The sequence below is a fragment of the Cupressus sempervirens genome, chromosome 4, assembly GCF_028749045.1.
Source record: "Cupressus sempervirens isolate cs-2001-9-10 chromosome 4, ASM2874904v1, whole genome shotgun sequence".
Classification (NCBI taxonomy): domain Eukaryota; kingdom Viridiplantae; phylum Streptophyta; class Pinopsida; order Cupressales; family Cupressaceae; genus Cupressus; species Cupressus sempervirens.
In genome coordinates this window covers 503,097,737-503,123,399 of record NC_143121.1, presented here as the reverse complement: position 1 = coordinate 503,123,399, position 25,663 = coordinate 503,097,737, and the positions used below count along the sequence as shown (strand labels likewise).

The 25,663-nt window shown below is 38.0% G+C and overlaps 1 protein-coding gene across 1 annotated transcript in view; it reads left to right on the top strand.

The window, feature by feature from the left end:
• The window catches only part of LOC149562138 (cytochrome c), a 44,800-nt gene that overhangs the window by 4,123 nt on the left and 15,014 nt on the right, over positions 1–25,663 (top strand). The window lies entirely within an intron of this gene.

Here is a 25,663-nt window from a genome sequence, read left to right as displayed (position 1 = left end):
GGGTTGGGTGAAGGGATTCAATCTGTCAACCATGTCTAAAGTAATTAGTAAGGCGTGTAGCATGGCATTGTCGTCGGCATCATCCTCATCCTCTCGAAGTCACTCACATTTGAAATCGCCGATGTTTCCAAGGGACAAACCTTCGCCCCAAAAGCTGTCATTGGATGAAGCATCCCGACAAGAACTTCGAAGGAAGAAATTGTGTTTCAATTGCAAGGGGCCTTGGGAACCTAGCCACAGATGCCTCGGGAAAGGAAAAATTCATTACATCGAGGTAATGTCCGATGAAGAAGATGAATAGGAACAAGAGGAAATGCCAATGGAAGATATCCAACCTAGCGGTGACACCAACTTGGCCAACTTAAACCGTACGGAGAGGATTGCCGCCTTGCTACAACGCGGTGGATCCATTGCTTTGGTTGGCAGTCCGAGGTGCACAGTTTTCTGTGCGAGGTACCCTTCAGGGACAGAGGGTCACGGTGATGTTGGATAGCAGAGCTACACATTGAATTTCATAAACTCCTTGGTAAAGCGAAGAAATCTTCCGACGGAGGCACATGTAGGTTTTCAGGTCAAGGTTGCCGGAGGGACATTCCTGCCTTGCACGCAACTTGTTCCTTAGCTGAGCATCACGATGGTGAATCATACGGTGATGGAGGACTTTTCCATAGTGGACCTCGTCGACATGGAAGTCATTATTGGCATACAGTGGATGGAGATGCTTGATGAGTACACTCAGAGTTTCAAGCGAATGGACTTCACTTTCGTAGTTGACGGGAAGAAGGCGGTCCTCCGAGGGATGGCAAATGAAGGACCGAGGGAAGTGTTTGCGCATTAGATCAAGGCAATCTTGCAGCACGATGACGTTGCGTGGACTGCGCAATGCTTTATCTCGGCGAAACCTATAAAGGGGCACCGAACACCTCTACAGGATAAAGAGCTTCAGGATATGTTAAGTAGGCATGAAGGAGTCTTCATGGATATTCCTCCTTGCATACCACCGCATCGAGGATTTGAACACACAATAGAGTTGGAACCAAGGGCGAAACTTGTCATAACCACACCGTATCACCACCCCGAGAAGTTTAAAGATGAGATTGAGCGGACGATTCAGGAGTTGCTTGAGAAGGGATGGATCCATCCCAATTCTAGCTCGTTCGCGTCATCCGTGGTGTTGGTCAAGAAGAAGGACGGAATGTTGCGCATGTGTGTGGACTATTGCGCACTGAACAAAAGGACAATAAAGAATAGATACCCCATCTCGAGGATAGATGAGCTGCTGGATGAACTACATGGCGTGGTCTATTTTTCAAAAATAGATCTCTGTTCCAGATACCATCAAATCCGAATAAGGAAGAGGATGTGGAGAAAACGACCTTCCGCTGCCACTACGGACACTATGAGTCCTTGGTCATGTCGTTCGGTTTGACCAATGCACCTGCTACATTCCAATTGTGCATGAACCATATTTTTAACAAACAGTTGCGTAAGTATTTATTGGTATTCTTTGATGATCTTCTCATTTATAGCAGGACGTGGGAAGAGCACCTGAAACATTTGAATGAGGTTCTGAGTATCATGGAAGAACAATCCCTGTTCGCCAAGCAGTCCAAATGTGAGTTCAGAATGACAGAGATATTGTACTTGGGGCATGTCATCAGTCAATACGGGGTTCAAGTGCATTAGGAGAAGATTCAGGCTATCCTCGACTGGCCTCCCCCGAAATCACTCACGGATCTGCGAGGGTTCTTTGGATTGTGCAATTACTACAGAAGATTTGTCAAAGGTTTTTCTCAACTCAGCGCGCCTGTAACGGATTTGACGAAGAAAGGGGCTTTCCAGTGGGACGAAGACACAACTCACATTTGATAAGCTAAAAGAGGCCATGAGCACTTGTCCGGTGCTGGCATTGCCTGACTTCACCCAACTGTTCATTTTGGAATTCAACGCGTCAGGGGAAGGCATTGAAGCGGTTTTGATGCAGGAGAGACACCCCATCGCCTATGAGAGCAGGAAGCTTACACCAGCCGAATGCCCGTATTCTATTTATGATAAAGAAATGTTGGTCATTGTTCACGCACTAACTAAGTTCCAGCAGTATCTGGTTGGTGCCAAGTTTGTTGTCTGTACGGATCACAACAATTTGAGATATTTCCTAGAGCAACGAGACTTGAACGAACGACAACAAAAATGGGTAAGTAGGGTTCAGTCTTTTGATTTCGACATTGAATATGTAATAGGGAAAAATAATGTTGTTGCAGATGCCTTGTCCTGAAAACCCACCATTTGCTCACTAGAACAGATCTCAGCCCATTGGAAGGCACAATTGTTGGTGGAATATTCCAAAAATACGTTTGCCTGTGAGATAATGGATGGTCACATCCACGACGATTTATATAGGGTGGTGAATGATATCATCTATTATAAGGATTAGATCTACCTAGTGCCAAAATCCAAGCTGAAGCAGAAGATCCTGAAGGAAGTGCACGACTTCCCCTTGACGGGACATCTCGGCTTCCTTAAGACCTGCAAAAGTATTCGGCAGAGATTTTCATGGAAGGGACTGAAAGGGGACGTGTTGCAGCATGTTGGAGAATGCATTGTTTGCCAACAAAACAAATCCGAACTCACTCTTCCTGTCGGATTGTTACAGCCTTTGTCGATTCCCGAACATAAGTGGGAAAGTATATCAATGGACTTCATAACAGGTCTTCCCAAGGTGAACAACAAGGACTGCATCTTCATGGTAGTTGACAGATTGACATAGTACGCTCACTTCTTTGCCATCCCCTCGGACCTTCAGGTTGCACAAGTCGTCGAACTATTTTTCAGAGAAGTCTTCCACCTACACGGGTTACCCCAAAACATCGTCAGCAACTGGGATGGATGATTCGTCAATATCTTTTGGATAGAATTGTTTCGGATGGCAGGGACTGAATTATCACCGAGCACGAACTACCACCCACAGAGGGATGGCCAAACTAAAATTGTGAACAAATTGCTCGAAGGCTACCGACGGAACTACATCTCGGCACAACAACGCGCGTGGGTGAAATGGATCCATCTCGAGGAGTAATGCTACAATACCACATATCACATGTCGATCGGGATGGCGCCGTTCAAAGCTCTTTACGGGCACCAACCACTCTCCTTCATCGATATAGTTTTGGGCGACAACCATGCTCCAAGGGCGAAGGATTGGCTTTAGGAGGGACAAGACATTCTGAGGAGCTTGAAAGAAAACCTTCAACAAGCACAAAATCGACAGAAGGTGTACGTCGACAGACATCAGATTAAGAGGAGTTTTGAAGTGGGGGATCTGGTCTATCTTTGACTTTAGCCATATTGGTAGTCCTCATTAAAGAGAACAGGGAAGGAGAAATTGAAGCCATGGTTTTATGGTCCCTACCGCGTGATCCGTCGCATTGGTGAGGTAGCGTACGAACTGGAGCTTCCGAAGGGTAGCCGCATTCACAATATCTTCCATGTTTCCTGTTTGAAGAAGGCTATCAGGCAAAACATCCTTGTCACTACCGACCTTTCGCCACTCAATGAGGAGGGGAAACTCATTTTGGAACTTACTGAGATTCTCGAAATGCATGAAAGGGTCTTGCAGAACCGAACCGTCATCGAGTACTTGGTACGTTGGCGACATCTACTGCTGGACGACGCAACGTGGGAAGGCGAACACATCCCCAGCACCCAGCACTGCATTTGCTTGAGGACAAGCAAATTTTGGGATGGGAGGACTGTAATGTCCCCGTCATAAAATAAATGCACTCATTTAATCTTGTAATGGGCTGATTGATTTATTTTATCTCATACCCATTTTTTATTTAGTTTTCGTAGTTTGTGTCGCCGTCGACTAACTTTGTACACCCTCAGAAAGCTTTTCCTGATGTGCATTTAAGCACAGCTTGTAGAAAGTTGTAGGCATGCTTTTGGATTTTATTACTTTGTATTGCGGATTCCTGTTGGAGTTTGGAATTGTTTGCCATTTTGAAAGTGAAAGATCTTCCCTATTTGGCTTACTAGGTTTCGATGGGATTGAACCCTCACCCTATTCCGTTGGTGTTCGTTTCGTTATGTATCGGGCAATTTGAAGGCATAATTTATATCTATTCTCTGTTGATGAGACTCTCGGCTCAGCATCTGCATATTTGTATGTGTTTCTTCTGCACTTCTGTTCTTTTACCTCCTTCCTTACATTTCTCCTATATGCCATTTCATTCCTTCTAATTTGTTTCATACGGACCATACATTTACTACCACACGTCACCCTCAATTCAATCCACTTCCGTACACCATTTGCAGTTATCACATTCATTGTATGACATATTACCTTCTAATTCTTCCACCGTACGGTCCATTGTGTTCCCCCCCATCCAACCGTACGACCATTCATACCTCTGTGATTTGAAGTGTTCAATTACACACCTCGTACGGCTAGTGGAAATTACCGTACAACCATTAATAACACCACACGACATCTTAGTCCTTCATTATACTCCATACGACTTATATTATTTCCTCTTGTACGAACATATTCCCACGGTACAGATTGCCTCTTGTTCCTCTCCTGCCGTACGACCATTATCCCATACGGATTTGCCTTCCTATCAGCCGAATGACCAAAACTCTTGCCCTCCTATACGCCAAACAATTTCACTCGGGCGATCACCTGTGGAGTTTCAAAGTTATTTTGAATCCGGAGGGGCTCGGGATCATTACATGAAGGAACTAAGTAAGGATTTCAAATCGGTCACATTATCCAAACTCAATGGCAAGACTATGGAAGATAAAGTTAAGGCTTGAATGATTGAAATGGAGAAGTACTTTGAAAACTATAACCTATCTAATGAATCTCATATCGACTTATTAGAGAGGAAATCAATTAGTGGGATAATGAGAGGGTACAAAAGCGTCTACTACCAAGGGAGGTAATCAAAGAATAATCACTTCAACATTTTAGGAAGGATTGGCTACCTCAGCACTACCTTGATTCTTGTTCAACAAGAAGATGATCGAATGTCAAAACTTTACCTAAGACAAAATGATAGTGACATAGTACTGGGAGAAGCTTTGTCATTTGCTGAAATGTGTACCATGATGCTAGATGGACTTACGTTTTAGAACCCTTAAGTTCATTTTTGGAATTGAAACTCCAGGTTGGGTCCAAAGTTAGATGTACACAACCCTATGATTATGGATGAGATATTTGAAAAGGCAACAAAAGGGGAGCAAAAGTTATTACAAATATTTAGTTTTTGTAGAAGTCAAACAGTCAACATTGCATTAGGATATGGAAAGAGGAAGCTCCAAGGCAATCAATAGAGGCAATTCCCATTAGATTCAAAACCTCAAGGAGAATAAGGATATATAGGGAAGAGCTTCAAGGAGTTTGAACGGAAACACCAAAAGGCCTAAGACTAATAATATTAACAACAACAAGAATGATTTCGAGTGAAATAAACTTGAGGGATAGAGAGGAACACTGCATGGGTGTCAATACATGTCTCCAACAATCATCTCGAAGGAAAGGAAGAATCAACAAAAGTAGACAATACATCATTATCATGTAGCAGTTGACAATAAGCAAGCAAACTTCATGGCTTCTCCAATCCAGTTTTCTTGTGTTCTATAGCTAAACAAGTTTTTTATTTTCTGATATAGAAGCTACATAATGTTTCATTGATCCGAAAGTATTAACAGCAACAAGAATGATTTCGAGTGAAATAAACTTGAGGGATAGAGAGGAACACTGCATGGGTGTCAATACATGTCTCCAACAATCATCTCGAAGGAAAGGAAGAATCAACAAAAGTAGACAATACATCATTATCATGTAGCAGTTGACAATAAGCAAGCAAACTTCATGGCTTCTCCAATCCAGTTTTCTTGTGTTCTATAGCTAAACAAGTTTTTTATTTTCTGATATAGAAGCTACATAATGTTTCATTGATCCGAAAGTATTATCTAAGTTACCTATTAGAGTGGGTTATCATGGACACTACAATAGTAGACCAGTGTCTTATATGCAGTTTGTTGAAACTTCTGAGTGTCCAAACTCTAGTCAATTTATATGTGGCCCGCTAGGTTCTTATGATATCCTAGGGATTGATTGGTTGATTGAACATAAGGGTGCATTAATTGCTAAGACAAGATTGTGATATGCTTAGATGACATAGGAAATCTTGTAGAGGTACATGGTATTCAATGACCAATTGAGCTTAGGTGATTTTAAGCCATGTAGTTGAAGAAAGCACAGAGGAAATGGTACATGATCTATGCTATTTAATTTAGAGATCTTGAGGGCACCATTCTTACGATTGATGAGTATCCTATCCCCAAGGAGTTTCGAGATTTGTTTTTAGAAGAATTGCCTAAACTGCCACCCAAGTGAAATTCTGATTTCTTTATAGATTTGCTTCTTGGAATTGAGCCTCAATCCAAGGTTACTTATAGAATGCAACATTGGAATCATAAAAGTAGAAGGTTCAGCTGGAGGAACTTTTAGGTAAGGGATTTGTTAGACCAAGTGTGTCAAAATGGGGAACATGAAACCACCAATAATTTTTGTTAAGAAGGATGACATCTTGCATTCATGCATTAATTACAAGACAGATGAACTTTTGACTATGCGAAGGGGCATACTGTATTTTCAAAAGTTGACCTAAGATATCACCAACTCAGGATTGAGGAGAAAGTTTTGGACACTGTTTTCTAAACTCGTTATGGTTATTGTGAGTTTGTTGTGCTACCTTTTGAGCTGACTAATACACCACTAACTTTCATGAATTTGATGAACAAGGTGTTCAGGGATATCACAGAGATTTGGTGTTTCATCTGGAATACTAAATATTCAATTCTCCATGTTGTAGTGGCATTAAACTCACATCAACTGGTATCTTGCTTGAAGCAAAGAAAGTGATTGGAGAGAGCAGGGTTGAGGCTAGGTTGGTGTGGATATAAGATTGAAGGAGAGTGAAAGCAATAAATAAATTTTGTGTTAATTGGAATTAAATTAAAAATTTGTGTTATTTGAAATTCTAGTAATCACCATCAATGTAATTGTTAGAATTGGAGAGAGCAGGGTGGAGGCTGGGTTGCTGTACATGTAAGATTGAAGGAGAGTGAAAGAAATAGATAGAAACTTGTGTTAAGTGAACCTGTAGTAAATGCCATTGATGTTGCTGTTAGAATTGGGTTCAGAGTTAGATTTCGATATGCAAAGAACTTTGCCTATTTCTAAAGTTGGAATACTGATTGCAGAATTGGTGATATTGATAGGTGATTGATGCAGAGCATTTAACACCAACATCCAATTCAATTGTACTCTTGACCCAAACTCAATGCGAGTTCCACAATTTGACAATGAGGCATCTAACAAGATTAACTCTCTTTAACTTGACAACATCTAATCATATTTGACATAAAGGCTTACAAACAACCTTGCACTTCTAAACTCTCCAAGGAAACATGGACTTCCTTCTATCATCCATAACTGGCCACAATGCTAAAAGGACAAACAACTCATCCACTAACTGATCCACAATCAGACAAGAAACGTCAGACCTTTACCCTCCAATGACTAATCATAACAAACTTATGAGCAATCTTTCCACCATAAAATAATCCTCCTTAACACTGACCTGTGTAAGGGTTACAAATGATGATCCTCATCATCTTCAATGATCTAAACTGCCATAAAGTTCTACCGTCATTAAGTGAACTCGAATATCACTGTGACTGTTCACAGTTTGGACCAGTTTGATCAGCATTCACAAAAAACACAGTTTAAAACATTTGCACATATGCTTTGGAACAAGTTTGAAAGGGGATTCACAGGTTAACCACAATATATCCTGCTACATTCCATCCCGTGGAGCCCTTTGGGTATTCAACTTTTGCAGTCACAGCTGTGGAACTTGCTGAAGTTTTATCTTCAAATTGGAGTTTAAAAAACAGTATATGTTAATTCTATGTAACTATGAAAACATACTGATCTGAACAGCAGATCGTACAAAGCATGGATATCCTTATATAGGACTTGCCTCTTTATAACCCTATATTATCAACCTTATCGGCGGCTTATTTAGGAGCATTTAATAATGTTTAGTTTGTATAGATGTTAGTATGTTTACTATCTAAGAGACGCCAATCATGGAAGATTATTATTTTTTTTATTCTTAAGGGCCGACCTAGAAGAGTCATGTCCTTTGTAAGGACATGCCTCTTGGGTGCAATATAAACATAGGGTAAGTATGAGGATAGAGAACACACAATACAAAATAAAGTCTGCTCCTCTACATTATTGCCTTATGCGATTTATTGTAGGGATAAGAACATTTCCTGAATAGTAATTATACTATTGGTAATACTTCATACAAGTCTGATATACAAAGGATCATCTTCAGCAAGTAAATTAAAGGTATCATAAGTTTGGAAAATCAGAATTTGCAGAAACTTTACATGGTATCAGAGCCTAGTTGTCGAACCTAGGCTCTGCAAATTGACAATCGGATTTAAATATCTAGCACTATCCTTTTACCTATAATGGCTAGCACAATCAGACCCGAAGACAGGTTTGATGGAAAAGAACACTTAGTTGCTTGGAAGTTCAGAATTATGATGATTCTTGAAGACAATGATGTGAAACAGTTTGTTGATAAAGAATCCAAGCAACTTCATACTGATCCTCATAAAACTATTTGGAGTAAAGGAAACAGGAAAGCCATGCAAATCATATTAGATGGAGTTAAAAATGAAATAGTACCCATGCTCATGAAACATCAGACAACATTTCATATGATGAATGCATTATTAAATGCATGTGAGGTCAACAATGCGACTAGAACCCTTGCACTAAAAAGGCAACTAAATCATATATAGATAAAGAAGGGAGAATCTATGAATTCACACTTCTTAAGGGTGGCTAGTCTAAGAGATGAACTTGCAAGCATAGGGACCATAATTGAAGACAAAGAGCTAACACTTATGATTATAGATGGGTTATCGGAATTGTGGGAAACATTCTCACAAGGAGTAAGTGCTAGAGACAATCTTCTAGACTTCAATAGACTTAAAGGAGATTGCTTTCAAGAAAAATCTAGGAAACTTAAGAAAGGAGGAAAATTGAAAACTGAAGATGAACTTCATGTTCTCAACACAAATTCCTATAAAGCTAAGAAAAAGCACTTTAAGAAGAAGGTTAATTAAAGAAATGACAAACCTAAGAAAGAGTTATCCAAAATAAAATGCTTCAAATGTGAAAAATTTGGACACTATAAATCTAATTGCCCTAAGAATTCAAAACAAGTAAACTGTACAAACATTACTAGGAAAGAAGAAAACTATGATCCTAAGAAGCATGTATTGTATTCTGCACTGTCAATGAATTATCAAGCACAACATGGGTAATTAGTAGTGGATCATCTCGACGCATTACATGATACAAAGAAGTACTAGACTCAATGTTAGAAGAAGTTAATGGCAAAGTTACCATAGGTGATAATTCCAATCATACAGTCAAAGGAATTGGGAATTGCACCTTGAAATTGAAGTCGAGTATTTCTCTCCATCTCAAAAGAGTACTCTATGTACTAGGAATAAAGAAGAATCTAATCTCTAGGTGTGACACTTGAAGATGATGGACATAATGTTGCATTCATGGACGGTAATGTAATGACTTGGTCTAAGAACTCTTCATTTAAGAAATCAAAGTTGATTGGTCAAAGAAAGGGATACTTTTATGAATTAAACATAGAACCCATTCAAGCCTTAATTCATGAAGTTGTTGGTATAAATAAAATATGACATAGAAGGTTATGACATCTAAACTTCAAAACCTTATCAACTATGGAGAAGATGGTTATTGGTTTACCTAAGTTGAATTAAGATCATTCAAGCATATGCAAAGGATGTGCTTTGGGTAAGAACAACAAAAGCCCATTTCATGATAGCACTAGAAAAACTAACAATGTTTTGGAATTAGTCCACTTAGATTTATGTGGATCTATGTCTGTTCCTTCTCTTGGAGGATTCTGGTACTATATATTGTTTATAGAGGATTTCTCTAGGAAAACATGGATTTACTTCTTAAAATGTAAAGAATTAGAAGAAATTCTTAAGAGATTTAAAGAATTCAAAACCTTAACTGAAAACTTATCAGAACATAAAACTAAAACTCTTAGGACTTATAATGGAGGGGAATATACTTCAAATTTTTTTAAATTTTTTTGTAAAGAAGCAGGAATTAAGAGGGAGTCTATTGTTCCTTATAACCCACAACAAAACAAGGTAGCAGAAAGGAAGAACAAAACAATTATAGAAGTAGCAAGACCTATGATATTTGATCCAAATTTAGAATATTATCTTTGGGTAGAAGCTTCTTGTACTACTGCTATATTCAAAACAGAAGTCCTCACTCCCATCTTAGAGATAAAACTCTTGAAGAAGTCTTTACTAAAGTTAAATCTAATATAAGCCATCTTAGGATATTTGGGTGCCTAGTATATATACACGTTCCAAAAGAAAAGAGAACTAAGTTAGAACCCTCTGGGAGGAAAGGTATTTTTGTTGGGTATAGTAAAACCTCTAAAGCATATAGAATTTTCATACCTGGTTAGAAAAACATTGAACTTAGCAAGGATGTAATATTTTAAGAAGATTTAGCATTTAAAAGAGCCTTAAGTTTTGAAGATCCCACACATTTACCTTGTTCTAAAGAAAATCATGAATCTGAGTTTTAGAGGGAGAACATTGAAGAAATTGAAGATGAAATTCAAAATCTTAATCTTAGGACACAAAATTAAAACTCGTAGGACTGATAATGGAGGGGAATATACTTCAGATTTGTTTAAAGAATTTTGTAAAGAAGCATGAATTAAGAGGGAGTCTACTGTTCCTTATAACCCACAACAAAATGAGGTAGCAGAAAGGAAGAACAAAACAATTGTAGAAGCAACAAGAGCTATGATATTTGATCCAAATTTAGAATATTATCTTTGGGTAGAAGCTTCTTGTACTGTTGCTATATTAAAACAAAAATCCTCACTCTCATCTTAGAGATAAAACTCTTGACGAAGTCTTTACTAAGGTTAAACCTAATATAAGCCATTTTAGGATATTTGGGTGCCCAATATATATACACGTTCCAAAAGAAAAAAGAACTAAGTTAGAACCCTGTGAGAAGAAAGGTATTTTTGTCGGGTATAGTAAAACATCTAAAGCATATAGAATTTTCATACCTGGTCAGAAAAACATTAAACTTAGTAGGGATGTAATATTTGAAGAAGATTTAGCATTCAAAAGAGTCTAAGTTCTGAAGATCCTACACATTTACCTAGTTTTGAAGAAAATCATGAATTTGAGTTTTAGAGGGAGAACATTGAAAAAATTGAAGATGAAATTCAAAATCTTAATCTTGAGGAAACCCAAAATCCTAAGAAAAGACCACTTTGGACTATTAAAACTGTGGAGGAAGCACAAGACTTCACTGCACCATCTGGAATCTTCAGAGAAATCAAAAGACCCAAAAGATTTTCTAGTTATGCAACAAACATGAGTGATTTATCTAAATCCGAACCAACCAATGTTTTAGATGCTATTAAACCTACAACTTGGAAGGATGCTACGACGGAAGAATACCAATCCATTATTAAGAATGATGTTTGGGAAATTGCTCCAAAGCTTGAAGGAAAATCAATTGTTTCTTCTAAATGGATATTTAAAATCAAGCATGCTACTGATAGTAGCATTGAAAAATATAAAGCCAGATTTGCAGCCAAGGGATTCTCTTAGAAGGAGGGAATTGATTATGAAGAAACCTTTGCTCCAGTTGCTAGATACGCCTCTGTAAGGGTAGTCCCAGCTATTGCAGCATCAAAATGATAGAAAGTACATCAGATGGATGTGAAAACAACATTTCTGAATGGAAAGATTACAGAAGAGGTATATTTGGAACAACCTGAAAGATTTGAAACTCATAACTCTAAAGTCTTTGTTTGTAGGCTCAAAAAAGCTCTCTATGGGCTTAAACAGGCTCCGAGGGCATGGTATGGAAGAATTGATAAGTATCTCTCCAGTTTAGGATTCTCCAAGAATGAAGCTGATCCAAATCTCTATTATAAAAAGGATAAAGATGATATGATAATTTTGATACTGTATGTTGATGGTTTACTAATAGTAGGTGATGATCATCTTATAGATCAATGCAAGAAAGATCTAATCAGAGAATTTGAAATGAATGATTTAGGACTCCATTACTTCCTAGGACTGCAAGTATTGCAGAATTCTAATAGCATCATACTTAATCAAAGAAAGTATACATTAGCCATCTTGAAGAGATATGGAATGTGGAACTGTAGATCTATGTCTTCTCCAATGGAGACTAATCTACACAAACATAAAGAAGTAGCAACAAAATCACCTTCCATAGATTCTACTCTTTACAGATAGATGATTGGATCTCTTATGTACTTGATAAATACAAGACCTGATATTTTGCTATGTTGTTAATGCTTTAAGCCAATTTATTTGTGAACCAAAGGAGATTCACCTAGTTGCAGTCAAACACATCATGAGATACTTACAAGGCACTCTTAATCTTGGGCTTAAGTATGAGAAAGTTGACTTGGACTAACATGGATACACAAACTTAGATTGGGCTGGAAGTATTACTGATAGGAGAAACACTTAAAGATGTTGTTTCAGTTTAGGCTCATCGATGATATCTTGGATGTGCAGAAAGTAAGCATCAGTAGCACAAAGTACATTGCCACAGCAATGGCCTCTTGGGAAGTAGTTTGGCTTAGAAAGTTACTTGTGGGATTATTTGGTCAACCTATGAATCCTACTATTATTCATTGTGATAATCAGAGTTCCATCAAGCTTTCTACGAATCCAGTTTTTCATGACAGGTCCAAGCATATTGAAATTGCTTACCATTATGTAAGAGATATGGTAGATAGGAATATTGTAAAATTAGAATACATTTGCATTGTAGATCAGGCAGCAAATATTCTTACCAAACCTCTCTCACGAGTGAAGATAGATCACTTTAGGAAAAGACTTAGTATAGTTGAATTATAATACATTTGTATTTTTTAAATTATTAATAAAATAAATTTTCTTGTCAAGCTATTGACATTTATGGGCTTCACCATTTGTATTCATTATCTAAGAGGTGACGATCTCTAAGATAATGAACACTTGTGTAAAAGACATTATGAGAGATGACAATCTTTGAAATAATGAACACTTGTATAAAAAACATTATGAGAGATGACGATCTGTGAAATAATGAACACTTGTATAAAAGACATTATGAGAGATGACGATCTCTTAGATAATGTGCTGAACAATAGAGAACTATTGTTAGATCTAGATGAGTTCAAGATCATATTGTGATGTAGACATTTTTATGCCTATGAGTCACAACTTGGATGAAGGAAGAATTTCATTTTTTGGATTTTATCTTGTGTTCTTGTAGATCTTAACTGAGGATCATGTTTTGATATAGGACTGCCAGTACCTACGAGTCACAACTTGGATAAATGAAGAATTTAATCATTCTCCAGATTTTATCTTGTATATTGTATTCTTTGCGATACTGTTACAACTAGTATAAGTGATAAGTCATATCATAGGGATAGTAAGATGACATAGTATCATGTGTTCAATAATACCACATGCTTAGCAGATTCAAATAGATATAGAGTATCAATCTATGCTTATTCATCTTGATTGATGGTGCTAGATATGTTATCTCTCATTATGATCATCAAGTTAAGAGGGAGTGTTAATTCGATGTAACTGTGATAACATACTGATCTAAACAGCAGATCGTAGAAAGCATGATATCTTTATATAGGACTTGCCTCTTTATAACCCTATATTATCAACCTTATTGGCGGCTTATTTGGGAGCATTTAATAATGTTTAGTTTGTATAGTTGTTAGTATGTTTACTATCTAATTATACTTTCTAAGAGATGCCGATCGTGGAAGATTATTATTTGTTTATTCTTAAGGGCTGACCTAGAAGAGTCACGTCCTTTGTAAAGACATGCCTTTTGGGTGCAATATAAACATACGGTAAGTATGAGGATAGAGAACACACAATACAAAATAAAGTCTGCTCTTCTACATTACTGCCTTATGCGATTTATTACAGGGTTAAGAACATTTCCAGAATAGTAATTATACTATTGGTAATACTTCATACAAGTCTGATATACAAAGGATCATCTTCGGCAAGTAGATTAAAAGCATCATAAGTTTGGAAAATCAGAATTTGCAGAAACTTTACAGTATATACATGTCCTTTGCCATGCAAATACAATCTCCTTCAAGTTAACGATTGTTAGGCGCTTAAGTGATAGCAAAATGGAAAAACAATTTCATTTACCAGAGAGAACTCCTTGACTGTGACTGTCAGTGCCATGGACAGTAGGACAGTGATTTTCAACATAGATGCTTTGAACAACTTAAAACTCATTGCTACACAATCTTCATTTAGATTTGTTACATCCCAATTGAACTCTTAGCAATTAGAGGAAACTTCAATCTTATTGTAATTAACCAAACTTTGTAATAAACTGTCATAAATGTAAACAACTTATATCAAAGTTCCCTAGGGCTTCCATTTCTCATTACAGACATGACCATTTGGTCTGAGACAAAAACCATATCAAAACTCATTCAAAGTGCTAGCGAATTCCATGGTTTCAAATTTCTCTTTGAATGGTTTAAATAAAAGTTATCAATTATTTTGTCACAAACCCTTGGAAATGAGGGTTTTACAACTGATTTGAAAGAATTGATTCTTTCTTCCCCCATACACCATGGCAGAACCCCAAATCACATTCAAAAGGAAGTAGATTCACCATATTTTATCCTCAAATTGGTTTTGGAACTAATCTAATCTTCTACAATGATATATTTGTTTCTGATCAGTAAAATGTCAGGAAATGCATGTTAAGAACTTCATTTTATTGATCTTTTTGTTTTCTAATCACTCGTACTCCTAACCCTCAGTCCAAAGAGGGTTCTTACACATATTTTAACCTTACTACTGATTTTGATCAACTACCCAATTGGTTCATCTGTTAAGACTCACTTTGACAACTTTTTGCAAATTTGCGAAGGTTGTCAAGTAACATTTTGCAGTTTTTACATTTATGGATCAAATGACTCCAAACCTTTTCTAAGACATCTTAGACATGGCAAATATGACATTTAGACTCAGTTTACAACATTTCTACCCTTATTGTGCAAGATTACATCCTTTGGCCCTGTTTGACCGAGGGCCTCAAGGCCATTATGAACTCAATGGCTTTCATAGCCTTACTTCAAATGAACTTAACAGACCTGTTTAACCTCAAAAACAGCAGATTGGCCTTATTACATGATTTTGACCAAAATTGGTCATGTTGCCTCCTACCATTCCTGATGCTTCTGCATCATACACCTCCCCTAAAAAGAATTCCAAGTCTCTTGGAAATGGAGGTGTAACAAATCTTTGTGCTGCCCATTTCTCATGTCCTGAAAAGATTTTCCATCAGGTTGCCCCTTCTATTCAGTTAGGTAATTGAAGTAGGTACCCTACCCTGTCTTGATATTTCACCATCTATAAACTTTATCTTCACTCTTGGCTTGCTAATCCTCTTGCCCAAATATGTGAGCCTGAACTCAATGGCTTTCATAGCCTTACTTCAGATGAACTTACCAGACCTGTTTAACCTCAAATACAACAGATTGGACTTATTACATGATTTCGACCAAAATTGGTCATGATGCCTTCTATTGTTCCTGATGCTCTTGCATCGTACACCTCCCCTAGAAAGAATTCCAAGTCTCTTGGAAATGGAGGTGTAACAAATCTTCATGCTGCCCATTTCTCATGTCCTCAAAAGGTTTTCCATCAGGTTGCCCCTTCCATTCAGTTAGGTAATTGGAGTAGGTACCCTACCCTGTCTTGATATTTCACCATCTATAAACTTTATCTTCACTCTTGGCTTGCTAATCCTCTTGCCCAAATATGTGAGCCCGTGGAGATTTTTTTTTAATGCTTTTTATAAGCTAATCTCCTTGATTCCTGCATTTAAGTGAATATGAAACCAACTAAATAAACAATAAATAATGGATCAGTGTCAAAAACATGCAAAGAACAATGTTCTGCTCAGGCCTTCGTGGGAACCCTTTCCATCCGCCATGGAACTCTTCAAACATCTGATCTTCCTTTTGATCATCAGCACTAATGTCATCAATACTATCACCATACACCTCTTCCTTTAGTACCATCATCTCTATTGTTTCATCTCTATCCTGTTGTTTCCCAAAACCGCAGATTGGAAATCCAAGAGCTTACCAATTTTCCAATAAGATCCCACAATCAGTTTTGGCAAATGAACGAGAATCACCATGGTTCCCTTGCACTTTAGGCTCCGCTACACCTAGGCGGGTAGATCTTCACCTCAAATGCTGACTGCTTGGTTTAAGGCTTTTTTTCTATAGCAAATTTAAGCTTTGCGAGTTCTCTGGTTGGGAAGGTCCTTGAACTCGATCAAAATAAAGTTGAATGCTAAGTGCTTAAAATGGTTGAATGCTGAATGTTTGAATTGATTAAATGTTTTGTATAATGTTTGTCAATAATTGATTAGATGCTTGTAGGAAGAAAGATATAGATTTTTGACTTAAATAATAAAAAGATCAGTGCCTTTGCCCATCTGGGCAATAGAGTCAACTTCGATGAAGATTATTAAGTACAACTTTATAAATTTCTATGCACTTAAACTATAAACAATGTAATAATCAAGATGCGGCAGATCAAATATATATACACACTATTAAACTAGTCTAGATTGCCCTTTAACTCCAAAGGTAGGGAGGCAAACTGGATATTGACATAGAAACAATTCAATATGACCATGTTTAAAATGCCATAAATGACCCTGTCCACTTATATGATATTAAAATTGTTTGTGGAATTTTAAAGATAATTATAAAGGACAAATCAACTTGTAGTTTAAATCTCCATGCCTTTATGAAAGGGTGTGACCTCTCTTTTAAATATATTGTTTTCTTAAAATAATCCCCATTTATTTTAAAAGTTTATCATATCAAACATTTTTCATAAGTTTATAATACCAAACTTTTATAAATTTATTATTATATCAAACTTTGGAAGATTGCTGGCGATATCATTTTAATATCCCTCCGTATGTGGATTGTGGACGTATATCTTTTATCTGCAGACTTAGGCAGGGGTATCATGGGAGGGGCTTGGGCTCTATTTTTGTGGAGCGGGTGACCTTGTGAAATTTTTTTAAGGGGGGCTAAAGGTTTATTTGGAATCTTTTCCAATAAAATAGGAACCCCGACGTTTTAGCCCTCTCAATTTAAGGGGGTGAAAATGGGATGGGGCTGGAAATAGCTATTAAGATAATATCTTATACTTTCTATAATAGTCAACTACTTGTCTGTAGTCCGTCTTTCAGTCTAGATAGGAATGTTTCCTATCCTGTCTCTTTTTTCTTCAGTCCAGATAGGAATGTTTCCTATCCTATCTCTAGTTTTGTTTCTAATTCCGTCTTCAGTCTACGTTGTTTCTTTTAGAAATAACGTCCTTGTAATTCTTTATAAGGAACACATTTGTTCCTCTGTTAATCAATCAATCATCCGGAAATCCGTTAATCTGCCAACTCTTCTTGAATCTTGTAACATGGTATCAGAGCTATTACTTAAATTTTATAATTTCTTCGTGAAATTATTTGTTTAAATTTTTTCAAAATTATTTCTGTTGAATTTCTCTAAAATCCACTTAGGGTTTTCGGCCTAGAGAAATTCTCGAACTCGGGTCTGCCTGTGTTTGTTCAGCACACTCTAGCCCCATTCGTCCATGCACATCGATCCTTGAAGAAAAATCTGCCATTTTTATCAAGAAATCTGAAGGTCTTTTTCAAGCTTTTTTCAGCTAGGGCCTTTTTTTTCGAAACTCTAATTTTTGGGGTCGAAAAAATATTTTGTTTGCAGATTCTTGGTGAGTTTTTCGAGAGCTCAACTGGGTTGTCGTCCATTTTTTTGGGTGCCTTGATTTTTGTGCCTCGATTTTCGAGCCAACGGATTCAGAAAACGACAGCAGATTCCTTTTGGGTTTTTCGAGCTCTCTTTTGGGTCATTCTTTGATTCTTCTGGGTCTTTCGTATTTTTTCCTCGAAGAACGTGCCTTCATAGATTTTCACAGTTTTCATTGGAAAACGTGCCATGGCATCTCTGACAAATATTCTGCTCGAACATAATTCCAAATTCAATAGTCGCAATTATGGAACTTGGAAGCAACGCATCATCGCAATCTTCGAATATCGAAACACTGATCAACTTGTTTTGGGTGTTAAGCAACGTCCGACTTCTCCGGGTCCTGATCAAGGCGAAGCTGCATTTTTTGCCTTCTGAATCTGTTTCTATTTTTATGGGTTTGTTGATTTTCTCCTCAAAAATCATTTCAAGTTGTCTATAATACGCAAGGTTGCGTGAGATTCTGGGTTTGTTGATTTTCTCCTCAAAAATCATTTCAAGTTGTCTGTAATACGCAAGGTTGCGTGAGATTATGGGTTTGTTAATTTTCTCCTCAAAAATCATTTCAAGTTGTCTGTAATATGCAAGGTTGCGTGAGATTCTGGGTTTGTTGATTTTCTCCTCAAAAATCATTTCAAGTTGTCTGTAATACGCAAGGTTGTGTGAGATTATGGGTTTGTTGATTTTCTCCTCAAAAATCATTTCAAGTTGTCTGTAATACGCAAGGTTGCATGAGATTCTGGGTTTTACCGTTTTTTCCACAAAAACGAAGTTTTGTAAATGCAACTTATTTTGAGTCATAGCACTCTTCTGGCAAAGCTTCTTGGTTTCAACATTCTGTAGATCCAGGGAGGGTCTCAGTTATCACAGAATGTTTCGACATCTGTACGTTGACCATTAAGGGAGGGTATTAAGATAATATCTTATACTTTCTATAATAGTCAACTACTTGTCTGTAGTCCGTCTTTCAGTCTAGATAGGAATGTTTCCTATCCTGTCTCTTTTTTCTTCAGTCCAGATAGGAATGTTTCCTATCCTGTCTCTAGTTTTGTTTCTAATTCCGTCTTCAGTCTACGTTGTTTCTTTTAGAAACAATGTCCTTGTAATTCTTTATAAGGAACACATTTGTTCCTCTGTTAATCAATCAATCATCCGGAAATCCGTTAATCTGCCAACTCTTCTTGAATCTTGTTGTTACAAATGTAAATGGCGGAATACTTGAATCTTGTAACAATAGCCCCACCAGCGTAGATAAGACTTTTGCCATTTGTCAACAAACTCTTCAACTTCCCATAAAAATGAAATAATCTCTTTATTTTTAAAATTTATGAGACAACTAGATTTTTTTTATTTTAGGAGCTAATTTTTTTTATAGAGGATTCAATATAAAATTCATGGGATTGCTTCCTTATAAATATTCCTAAAAAATCTCAGCGACACCCGCACTATTTTTAAGGAAGAGGGTGTGCCCATGGGATCCCAGCCTTAGATTAGTTTGTCATTAACTCTTCCTTTTCAAATTCCTTTCACTGTTTCCGTGGACTGACACTGCAAATTTCTTGCATGTCAGGTTCTGTAGGTGGTTGTTGTCGTATAGGGAGACCAGGCTGGGCATCTATGGCTAACGTGGTCCGATCTCCAGGCGCTGTAGAGTCGTAGACCATTGCAGGCTTGTGAATAATCCCAACTTTTTTCTCTTAATTTGCTTTGAAGTTTGGCGTTGCTGCATATACATTCTTTTGCTTCCATCTCTGATTTTCTCTTAATCATATAATCGCAGGCACCACACTTATTATTATTTGCTTGTTTTTTCTTATTGGCATCTGACATGGAATCACCGTTCTTTATTTATTAATTTTTTTACTCCGCAAATATTCATGTCAGGTGAGGATTTTGATATTTGTATGCCTCGATTAACATTAGCATTGGGTTTCAGCCAGTCAGCATTGTATGCTGTAGCAATACAGACCTTTTTGTATTTGAGCTTTCTTCACGAACAACAGATTTATATGTTTATTCCTGTGTGGCTACTTCTACATATCTCCCGACATCTTCATATGCATATGATTCTCCAGTTGCATCTTCATTACATAGAAACCCTGTTCTTCCGAGTGTAATTGACTATTATGTATTCCTGTCATTGCTTCTGATAATATCTTATTTTTTCATTATTTACAAATGAACAGGTATTATCCTTGTTTAAGATGATGTATATAGATTGGTTCTTGTAATTGCTGTATGTGCATGAACCAGTATTCTTTTCAATGCACGATGACCTTATTTTAGCAGCAATGATTCTTTTGTCTTCTTATCATCACTATCATATGCATCACTTCTTTAGCTTTGTAAAGTTACTGTCACTGAATGTGGTCCTGTAGTCAACTTTAGAATACATGTCAACAAAAGAAGATGTACGTTCACAGCTTATACAGATATCATTTCCTTTCTATTGACATTTAAAATTTATGTTTGGACAGAAACTTTGCTCTGCCTGAATGGTTTAGTATCGATACAAATGGGAAAATACTAAGAGCAATGTCAGTGTTTTGAAGTCCCTGAGCACACATTCCATGACCATTTATATTGACCAGAGCAGCCTACCACTCGAATTCCCCTACACTGCAGTCCAAGTCACCTTTCACTCTTGTTCATGATTACTATTTGTAGTGTTTGACAAGCCTAATGCACCCTGAAAAGATGAGTTAATGATGCCATTTTCTACCTCAGCTCCAACATTGATGCTTTCAACTCCAGCCTCCATAATCTTCTGATGCTCCTCCATTATCTGTTGCTCTTGTATTTATTAGTAGAGTAAATTGATTATATGTACATCTACACAGACCAAAGAGTTATGTTCACTGGTATGCAGCCATTATAAATAGTGAGTTCCTTGTCATCATTTTGGACGCCAATATCTTTGCTCTTCTTAATTCTTATGCTATAACCCTTGTTTAAATACAGAACATTCCCAATCATCAGCATATAGATTCTCATTTTGAAAAATTATGCTAGTATAAGTTTAGGCTCCATCACACTCTTCTCCAATCTTCCACAAGGGCTGCATATATGTAATGACCCTTCCCAATAGGCCACCAATAACCACTAATACTGAATTGTGGAATTTTGTCAAACACTTGGCATGCAAACTAAATACACCGCTGAAAGTAAAATGATGAATAAAGGAAATTGTTGTGCAACAAATCTACTCAAATAATTGATGTAAAATAGTGCCAATATATTCATTCAATGATAACCAAATGCTTTTACATATGTTATGCGATTTTCAACTCAAGGCATTACAACATGGCACATTACAAACAAACACCTACTGACGGAATACAACTGAGAATTTCTTGCAATTCAAACTGAAATGAAAGAACCTGGATTGAGCAAATGCTGAGATTGAATGCTGAAGACAAAATGATGAAAATGCAACTCCAAAGTGCCCTCCAATTTGCTGTCTGTACGACTTGCAGGTACAACCGTACATGTACGGACTGGTACAACTTCTGGCAAAAATAAATGCTGGGCTGGAAGGTGCTGAAAATGATATAGAAATAATCTTCAGGCTCCAAGGAAAATTCTCCCAGAAAATAAAAATCAAACTCCCAACCAATAGTGAGATATGAGCAAAAATGTATGTCTAGGTTGAAAATTGAACCCTGCCAAAAATGCTCAAATAAGCTCAACTTGAAGCAGCTGAAGACCACTTCCAAAGTGCAACCCTTCAAAGGATATTTCACCTCCTCAGTTATGCAAATCCTTAGGAGATTCCATTCCCAAAGATCAGATGACAATCTGCAGACCAAGATGGCGCCACAAATGCTCAAAGAGAAAAGTAGTGTAAACTCAAGTCATGGGATGTCCAAATGAGATGCGAAACACTCTATTTATGCACTTTTCTAAGAAGTCTCTAAGAACTTCTAGAAGTATCCATACTTTTTTTTTTATGAAATCCCTTTATAATGCACTTTTATATTAAAGTAATTTAATAAAATAAAAAGTGCAACTCAATTCAAAATTATAATATTTTGGCTCTGCATAACACATAAAAATAAAAATATGATAAACCCCATCTCTCCAAGAGCAAATAAGACCATCCAATCCCCAAATAATCATCAGAATGACTCTCTCACCAAAACCATCTGCCTACGAGAGTCCATAGTAGGCAAATTCACGAAAAAATAACATGTCACTAAAAAGGGGACATGACAGTCCACCCCTCCTGAAATTGCTTGCCCTCGAGCAATCTCAAAGCTGGATGTTGCAAAATATCTTCTCCCTCCCATGTGGCATCCTCCTCAAGTAAATCTCTCCACTTCACCAAGTACTCTCTGATAGTCCTCCTACGAAGTTGTCTCTCTTTGCTGTCAATGATGTACTCACGAACAAGAACCAATTTCCCTTAATCATCCAATGGAGGAAGAACTGTTGAAGGCACAACATGCTGACCCAACGCCTTCTTGAGCCGTGACACATGGAAAACATTGTGCACCCTACTATCTGTTGGAAGCTCAAGCTCATAAGCCATCTCACGAATCTGCCTGATAATCCTGAAAGGGACATAATATCTAGGCTTAAGCTTCTCTGACTCTCTCTTCTTGAGAGTAGACTGTCGGTAAGGTTGTAGCGTGAGGTAAACCATGTCACCAACCTCAAAACTCCTCTTTGTCCTCTTCTGATTTGCACACTGCTTATGCTGATTCTGTGCTCTGGCAATATTATCTTTGAGAGCATCAACGATGTCCTTGCTCTCTTGAAGCAAATCCCCAGCATGAGGAACTCTAACATCACTCATAAGCAAATCAACAAAGCTCGGTGCATTATAGCCATATAGTGCTTTGGAAGGAGTCATCTGAATAGACGTGATAGGTAGTATTATAGCAATACTCACATAAATAAACCCATCTAACCCATGCTTTCAGCTGATCAGCCACGTAGTTCCTCAAATATCCCTCCACCCACTTATTTACTATTTCTGTCTGACCATCAGTCGGTGGGTGGTAATTGGTGCTAGGTGTGAGCTCAGTGCCACATAAATGAAACACCTCTTGCCAAAAATGACTCAAGAACCTGCTGTCCCTATCACTCACTATGCTCCAAGGTATCCCATGTTGTTTGAAGATTTCCCTGAAAAAGACTTTAGTCACCTGCGCTACTGTGTAAGTAGTAGTGATGGGGAAGAAGTGTGCATACTTTGTCAACCTGTCTACTACCACATAGATGCAATCTCGCCCTTGGGCCTTAGGCAAGCCCGTAATGAAATCCATGGATATACACTCCCACTTCCTATTAGGAATGGGAAGTGGCTGTAGGAGCCCTGCTGGAAATGTGTGCTCTTGTTTGTTTTGCTGACAAACAGGGCACTTTCTAACATACTGCAACACATTTGCCTTGAGCCCCTTCCATGTGAACCGCTCCCGTACCTGCCTATATGTTTTGAAGTATCCAGGATGTCTAGCTATAGGTGAATCATGAAGTGCTCTCATAACAATACGCTTCACCTTTGATCCTGGGACTAAGAATATCCTATTTTTGTAGATAATCAAATCATCTACAAGTGTATACCTGGTATCAACAATTGTCCCATCAACAATCCCAAATGCCCATGAATCTCTAGCATACTCAGCAATGATCAAGTGCCTCCAATCCTCCGATATCTGAATCATAGCACTGAGATGTGGTCTATGTGACAATGCATCTGCTACCACATTCTGAGTCCCTTTCACATAGGAGATGTCAAATTACTAAGCCTGCAATTTACTAACCCACTTTTGCTGCTTGTCATTGAGATTTCTCTGTCCAAGGAAATGTCTCAAACTATTGTGGTAAGTTTTAATGCAAAACTTACCACCCACTAGATACTGCCTGAATTTAGCCAACACATGCATAATAGCCAACATCTCCTTGTCATATATACTAAATGATCTCTCTGGCCCATGGAGCTTCTTGCTCTCGAATGCAATGGGGTGCTTGTCCTGCATTGGAACAACACCAATACCCTCTCTAGATGCATCACACTGAAGCTCAAATGGCTTCAAGAAGTCGGGCAATGCTAACACAGGACATGTAGTCATGATCTCTTTGAATCTCTCAAAGCAAGCTTGTGCCTTAGGTGTCCAAACAAAGGCTCCCTTCTTCAGCAAATTTGTCATAGGAGCTGCATGACGTGAATAACCATTGACAAATCTGCGGTAGAAACCACACAACCCAAGAAACCCTCTCAACTGTGTCAGGTTCTTTGGAGTAGGCCATTCCACAATGGCACAGAGCTTATTAGGATTCACCCTTACTCCCTCTGCACTAATGATGTGACCCAAATACAATAGCTTTGTCATACCCAAATCACATTTAGACTCCTTGGTGTACAAGGACTCCGACTGTAGGATCCCCAAAACTGTCTCCAAGTGCTCCATGTGCTCCTGCCAAGTCCGACTATATATTAGAATATCATCAAAGAAGACTAACACATACTTCTTCAAATGGTGACGAAAGACCTTGTTCATGGTGCACTGAAAAGTAGCTGGCGCATTGGTCAGCCCAAATGGCATGACCACAAACTCAAAGTGCCCACAATGACATCTGAAAGCAGTCTTCTCAATATCTTGCTCTCTAACTCTGATCTGATGGTATCCGGATCTCAAATCAATCTTCGTGAATTAACATGCACTGTGAAGCTCATCAATTTGTGGAATGGGGTACCTGTTCTTGATGGTCTTTTTGTTCAACACCCTGTAATCAATGCACATCCTCAATGTACCATCCTTTTTCTTCACCATCACAACCGAAGAAGCAAAATGAGACTTGCTAGGCTTGATGTGACCCATCGCAAGAAGCTCCTTGATAGTTTTCTCGATCTAATCCTTAAGCCTCTTAGGATGCCTGTATGGTGTAATCATCACGGGTTTAGTACCCTCCTCCAACTCAATGATGTGCTCAATACCTCTATCTAGTGGTTTGCCAGGTGGGATGTTGATGAAGACTCTGCCATACTTCACTCTCGACCGCTATATGTCTGGATGATATTCTGTCTTATATTGTCCCTCCTGTGTAGGCATGAGAGTACATATGGCTGCCCACTCAATGTCATCACTGTCTAGCTAACCTCTCTAGCTGTCTGAAGGAAATAGTTCTGATGTCTCCATTCCTGATGGCTCTCAAAATGTGTTGCTTCCCATCCACTTCAAACTTAATCTCTATGGTGACCTCTTCCAATGAGCGCAACCATTCCATCCCAAGAACAATATCTAGATCACCCATGTTGACAACATGGTAGTCCGCCTTGAACTCATAGTTGTTCAGGCGCAAGGGCAAATTTCTAACCATCTTGTTACACTTAAGAGTATAACCATCAGCAACTTGTACTTATAGTCCCTCAAACTCCTCAGTCATAAAACCGCGACGGTCAACAAAATGTGCATCAATGAAATTGTGCGTAGCACCTGTATCACCCAAAGTAATAACTCTCTGCCTTGCTAGAACACCATGTAGTCTAAAAGATCCTTCCTACTGGATGCTAGACAAGCCTGCCTCTTGGAAGTGCAACTCGGGCCCCTCCTTAGTCTCTGGAGTTACTACTTTTGCCT